Source organism: Arachis ipaensis, chromosome B03 (genome assembly GCF_000816755.2).
Source record: "Arachis ipaensis cultivar K30076 chromosome B03, Araip1.1, whole genome shotgun sequence".
Taxonomy (NCBI): Eukaryota; Viridiplantae; Streptophyta; class Magnoliopsida; order Fabales; family Fabaceae; genus Arachis; species Arachis ipaensis.
Genome location: NC_029787.2, coordinates 75,843,229 through 75,850,113, shown reverse-complemented (window position 1 = coordinate 75,850,113; position 6,885 = coordinate 75,843,229).

Sequence of the window (6,885 nt, the reverse complement as noted above, 5' to 3'; positions counted from 1 at the left end):
AGACGCGTCCCTGCGGGGACTGCCCCGAATGGGATCCGACTGTGGGGAATTTTTTCCGCGAGATGGGGACGGGGACACAATTCCCCCGAGGCAGGCGTGGCGACCCGAGCGGGGATCCCCGCCCTATCCCCGTTAATCCCCGAAATTTATAAATTTATTGAATTCCCTTTAATAGTTGAATTATCCAAATCCTGATTTGCATAACCCTTCTTCAATTCATAGATCCCTAACGCTGTCCATACTCCATCCAACTTCTTTGCAACAACCCCCTCGCCACTCTCTCTTCTTGCCACATTGTCACACCTCACTGTGCCATCATCCTCACTGCGTCGTGCTCTCTATTTGCGGTGTTCCTTTTCGTAACTCTGCCGTCATGTCCATTCTCCTCTCTATTCCCGCGTCTCCCACCTCATCCATTAATTTGTCCTCTGGCTCGCCATTGCGTCCCCCACTGCGTCATTTCGAAAGAAGTCACCATCTTGTCATTTAGACTTTTTGTATAAAATCTTGCTGTTTGTGTATAGGATGGATACTTGCATCTCTATTCATATAGAAATTAATAATTAGTTAGAACTATCAGAGAGATGGGGAATTGGGTCTCCGCGGAAAATGGAGCTCTGTGGAGAATGGGGATGGGAGCAATATTCCCCCACGACGGGAAACGAGGGTGGGGATGGAGAGCAAATCTGGGGGCGGAGATGGGGAGCAGGGAGGCATTCTCCGCTCCCGCCCTGCCCCATTGACATCCCTAATTTGAGCCCACCAGCCCGCTAGTTTACTGTTAGGTGGGATAGGATGAAATTTTAGGACCACTTCATTGGGCGGAGAAGGATGGGCCAGCCAGCTAGCCAAAGGAAGGATTTTGGCGAGGCAGGCAGATTTTTTCGTTTGCCACTCTTAAATCCAACAACATACTTAGCTTTATTCTATACTTTTAAATATTAATTACTAAAAATAATAAATTATGATAACCTCAAACACTTTTTCTTTATTCGAATTCTGTCATACCACTTGTACCTACTTTCATTCCTCTCTATAATTGTACCATATATACATCTATCAAATTCAAAACAGGTGCTTAACCAACAATTAAAACTGATATTTTATACACCAATAAACTATGTATCAATATTGTATTAGAGAAAATTTAGAGGGTCGTCATTTTTATTAAAATTGATCAGCACTCAACTAGTAAAAAAAAGTGAGTAATCCCATACTATTAGATATAATCTCACATAACTAAAAATACTATTAATGACTATGTTACTATTATAAATATAAATGACCATGTTACTATTATAAATACTTGCTTTATTTGTTAGTCTTTTATAATTCTGCCGCGTATGTCTTTGAATTAACGACTTAACATTTTCAAACAAAAACTTAACCGTAAATCGACAATGTGTTAACTACGATCAGACTCATATTTATTAAATAGTAGATAATAATTAAGAAGAAAAGTTGGTAATACTTTCTTGGTATGATCTAGACATACTGAAAATTGGGCTATCACAATTTGGTATCAAAGCAGTTCGTTCCTGTTAGAGCATGGAGAATGGACTGAATCATGCTTTACTATATACTCTGTTGTGTGTCTCATGCTATTAGGGTATCCTTGAGATACATTTTGCATGAATGTCTATGAGCGCTTATTTTGGGAATGTTCGTACTTAACTTGAGATATTAATATTGATCACCTTAATGTTGATTGTTTGGTGCGGATAAGACCTCAATAGCTACAAATAGGCATAGTAATTGGGTGAGGACTTTTAAATGACAAATCGGTACAGGGTGCAACTATCTTCATCGCTGTTATGTCCTCTATGGCTATGGCTATGCGGGATATGGTTGCTGCGAAAAATACTTGTTTGCACATACTTTTCTATGATATGTGTTTTGTGATTGGGTGTGTGTGCTTCTTGACTTGTGATCTCTCTGTATTTTGTGGTTTGTTAAAGTTGTTTGTATTTTAGGATTTGTTGCAGTTAGCTAAGTATAGCATAAAACGAACCTAATTAACTACCCTGACCCTACTAAACACTCTCCAGTTCTTACCCCCTCTTTCCACCCTATAAATGGAGACAGAAGAACCTTTACATGATCTACCAGAAATTTTTGCTTATGAGGACTCTGATCTCATATGCGTGTATATGTTCCATGACTCACCAGAAGAGAAGACCATATGGTTGTTGTTTCTTGACGACATCCCATTTAGTCACATTTAAAGACCTACATTGTTTTCCCCTTACTTTTGTGACCTTAGAGGGGACTAGGTTTATAGAGAAAATTAGGCTATCCTAGGTTCCAGTTTAGGAATTTTTTGGACAAGCTAGGAAATGTGTGTGTTTAGAAATGTTTCTAACCGGATCTGTACGAGGTTGACAATGTATGACTGTATGGTTAGTTTTCTGTACATATTTGATATAAATGACCATGTTACTATTATTAATACTTGCTTTTTTTGCTAGTCTTTTATAATTATGCCGCGTATGTCTTTGAATTAATGACTTAAAGTTTTCAAACAAAAATTTATCCGTAAATTGACAACGTGTTAACTACGATTAGGCTCATATTTATTAAATTGTAGATATAATAATTAGGAAAACAAATTAGTAGTACTTAGTTTTTGGTATGATCTAGACATGCTGAAAATTGGGCTATTACACTTACCTTCACAATATGTCCCTCCTTACCTCTTACATTGAAGAAGGTAACCTCTATCGCATCTCCCAATTTTTCTCTGATCTTTTACCCTAGTTCCAATGTTTTACAATATTCTGGGAGCCCCAGAGTTAAATCCAAATCGAAACCCTTGGGAAGTCATCCTCTTCAATTATTATACCTTCCCTCCATCGTCTCAGATGAATGAGGTAGTTTTCTAAAAGCCATGAAGCACCTCTTTTCACTTTTATAACATATGTTTCCTTATAAAAAAAGATGAAGTAATGCCTAAAATAGTCCCTGAAATTTTCAACTCGCTTCAGATTAGTCCCTCACTTTTTAAAATGACCAAATAAGTCCTTCACTCTCAGAATCGTGAATCTCCATTAGTCTAAAAGTTACTAAACGTTTTAACGGCGCTGAGGTGTACAATTAGGTGCCAAGTTGGCAAGCTGCACACTGATGTAGACACAAAATGAGTTCAACTCAAATTGGTATCCCAAATTTGATTAAAACTCCCCAATTGATCCAATTCTGACTTATAAAACCTTAACCCCCAAATCTTCATCTTTGTTCTTTGTATTCACATTTGTTCTTCGTCTACACTCCTGTCCTTGTTGTTGCTCTAGCCATAACAAACTTTACACATCAAAATCATAAGCAACAAAACACAAAAAGAAATAAGAAAGAAAATTGAACAAAAATAAAAATATTAAAATAATTTCTTAATTTCTATTTTGTGTGATTCAAACTATTATGAACTTTTAAATTTCTTCCCACACATACATCACCTTTGTAAGCAAGAAACAACCTCAAGAAAAGAAAAACCTAACCTTGAAAATAAACAAATAATTAATAAAAGAAAATCAAATGCACCCTTATTCCAATCAAAGCAATAATGGATCCAAAAGCAACATCACCCCTTATTGATCCTAACCACTATTTTACTCTACATTCCATATTCTTCCAACCTTTTCTACCATCGCCACCACCACCAGACTCGACGACACCACAATACAATAAATCTTCTAAATTAGTACTGACAATAACACATCCATAACCACATCAACCGAAGAAGAAGAAGCTTCCAATGAGAATAAAAAGAAACAACAACAAAAAGCTTCCAATGACAACAAAAAATAAAGACAAAATTTCAAATTCCAATTCCTCTAATTTCAAGTTTCAAATTTTTAAAAAATTCAGTTAGTTATTTCAAAAAAATAACCATCTGAAATTCTAATTTACTAAAGCATTTCACTCTAATACGCTCTTCTTTTTCAACCGGCAGCCACCCCCACCTTCGTCAATAATCATCCCACTTCACCGTCGCTGCTTGGCTTGCCATACGCCACTCACCCTTAGTAAAAATAACCATCCACTTAAGGATAAAAATAATCATCTACATACCTAATGAATTGAACATCTAATATATTTTAATTATACATAACTAAACCTAATCCAATCAAAATATTCATCTACATAAAAATTAAAATAACCATCCGCATACCTACTAAAATGACCATCCGAAATTGACCATTAAAATAAAAGAAGAAGAAGAAGATGAATAAACAGAAAAAGCAACGATAATCATCCAACAATTTAATTTTTATTAAAAAAGAAAAAATGTATAATTTGACACATGAGTCTTATGATTTGATTTAACCATAAAACTGAAGAAATAAAAAATAGAAAAAAAATAAGCTTGAATAGATGAAGAGACATGAGTGAGAATTAAAAGTAAGCAATTAAGTGTTTGATTTGATATTGTCTTCAAGCACGCGTGCGTTACATCTACCATGCTCAAACGGTTAATTCAAACAGTGGCGTCATTGAGCTTTTAGCGGCGTATGCGGGAACCCGTGGCAGCGTCGGCTGGAGTCTGCGGCAGCGTCGGCTGGAGTCTGCGGCAACGTCGGCAGCACAGTCGGCCGAGAGGCGTTGCAACATCGTAGGTGAGGCTGCGGCAGTAAGAGAGGCACCGAAAATTGGGAGCATATGATGAGAATAAGAGTAACCGTCCATATTGTGAATGGGTTTAATTGTTATGAGCGACGGTGGAGCCATGGGCGACGGCGGCTGCTGTCGGTGACAGCGCGGCACCGGCGAGATAGGAAGAAACTAGGTGAGAAGGAAGTCACATCACATGGGAGAAAGGAAGGCCGTTTTTGCGGCGTACATAACTGTTGCAAATCCTTATTTATTTTAAATTTCAAATTGAAAATTATTAAAAATTAATTAACTTAATTATCATTTGATGTTAATTGCAATTTTACCCCTATTGTACACATTGTACATTAAATTTATTGGCTCCTCATACTTTCTCTTTTTTGTATTATTGGACTTTTTTATTACAATCTATATTATAATTAGTAGAGTTATCGGGTATCCTGGTTGGTTTCTAGACTTTCTCTTTTTTCTTATATCATATCATACTTTAGGGGTGAGTATGGGTAGCGGGTACCCGATTAACCGTCCGAATCCAAACCGAACTAATTAAATTTGTTTTGAAACCATCGAGTAATCAGGTTCGATCCGAACCAAATCAATGACTCTCTCTAGTAATTGGTCCGGATAACGGTTCTGGGGGTGCGAAACCCAAACCAACCCGTGGACCCGACTATATATTAATTAAATAAAAATAATAAAAATTTAAAATATATATATGCCTTTTAATTATTTTGAGTTTCTCTCTATTGCACTTTTGTATTTAGCTTTTAATGTGTTTGGTGTTTAATATGTTTAGATTTTAATGTGTTCAGTGTTTAATATATTTGAATTTTAATGAATTTAGTTTTTAATGTATTTGGTGTTTGGTGTTTAATTTAACATGTTTGGATTATTTCTATTGATTTTACATGTTTATTATATTTACAAAATTTTTAAGATAAAAATTTCGTTCCTTTTTTTATGAATTTCTATTTCATCTCGTACCCAATTATCCAAACCGAATTAATTCGTTCTTAATTGGTTTAGTTTGATTTGAGTACATGCACAAAAAAATATAAATCCAAACCAAATCGAACCAATTACAATTCAATTATTAGTTCAATTCTAATTTCACTTTAAAACCGAACCAATCTGACCCATGCTCACTCCTATCATACTTTCTCTTTTTTTTCTTATATCATATCATATAATAGCTTTGAGATATATACCCACTTCATTTGTAAATATATTTTATATAAAAAAGATAAATATCCATATTATAAANATTTTTCTTTGTTCCTTTTGTTTAATATAATTGCTTGTTGTGATCACATGCATTGATCACAAAAGAATAATGTAATTGATGAATTAATATTGCTATCGATTTATTGGAGCCAAGAACGAAACAAGAAACCAAACTTTTGACATTGGAAGGCAAAGAAGAGAAAATTATAAACTAAAATCTGTTATTAAATCTTATAAAGAAACATTTATTTATTAATAACTCTGTAGAGTAAAGTTATAGATTCATATATTTTCAATTTTTATTTATTTATTTGGGTAAAATGAAAATTTTACGTATTATTTCTAAATCTTAGCGAATATTTACCTTCTTTTGAAACGGATAATTTTGGCTATAAAATATTACAAGTTGAACATAAAAAAAAAAAAAAAAGAGTAAAAACCGCAATATATAATGCAACAAGAATTAAAACAATATCATAATTTATAATTTATTAGATTTGATGAAATATACAAGCTAAGGCACACTTAATTTTAATAGTGAAAGGGATCTGTGGTAGTAACCAGTAACTAGTTAAAAACTAAAGCAAGCACAAATTAAAGGCAAACTTGCATTGCAACGGCGTAAACCATAACATTTTATTTCTTATAGATAATCATGTTTAAGTTTACCCACTTTTTACTAATAAGTAATTTAAATATGTTCCTTAAGAATTTAGAATAAATGTCACATGAGAACATGAAAATATATTATTAAAATTAAAAGATCTTTCAAATGCTCATTAGCAACTTCTACTATACCTTATATTTATGCATCATCCACGCTATATTTTATTTAATTACATGTACTGAAAACACTAAGGTACACGCATATTTATGACATTTGACTCTAATAAAGTGAAAAAAAATTTGTAAAATAAAAAAAATTAATTTTTCATTTTACTAACTTTTTCATCTTAAAATAAAATAAAATAAAAAATTATATATAATTATTTTTATATAAAATTGATAATTAAAAATTATTAAATAATTTAATTATTTAATAATTTTAATTAT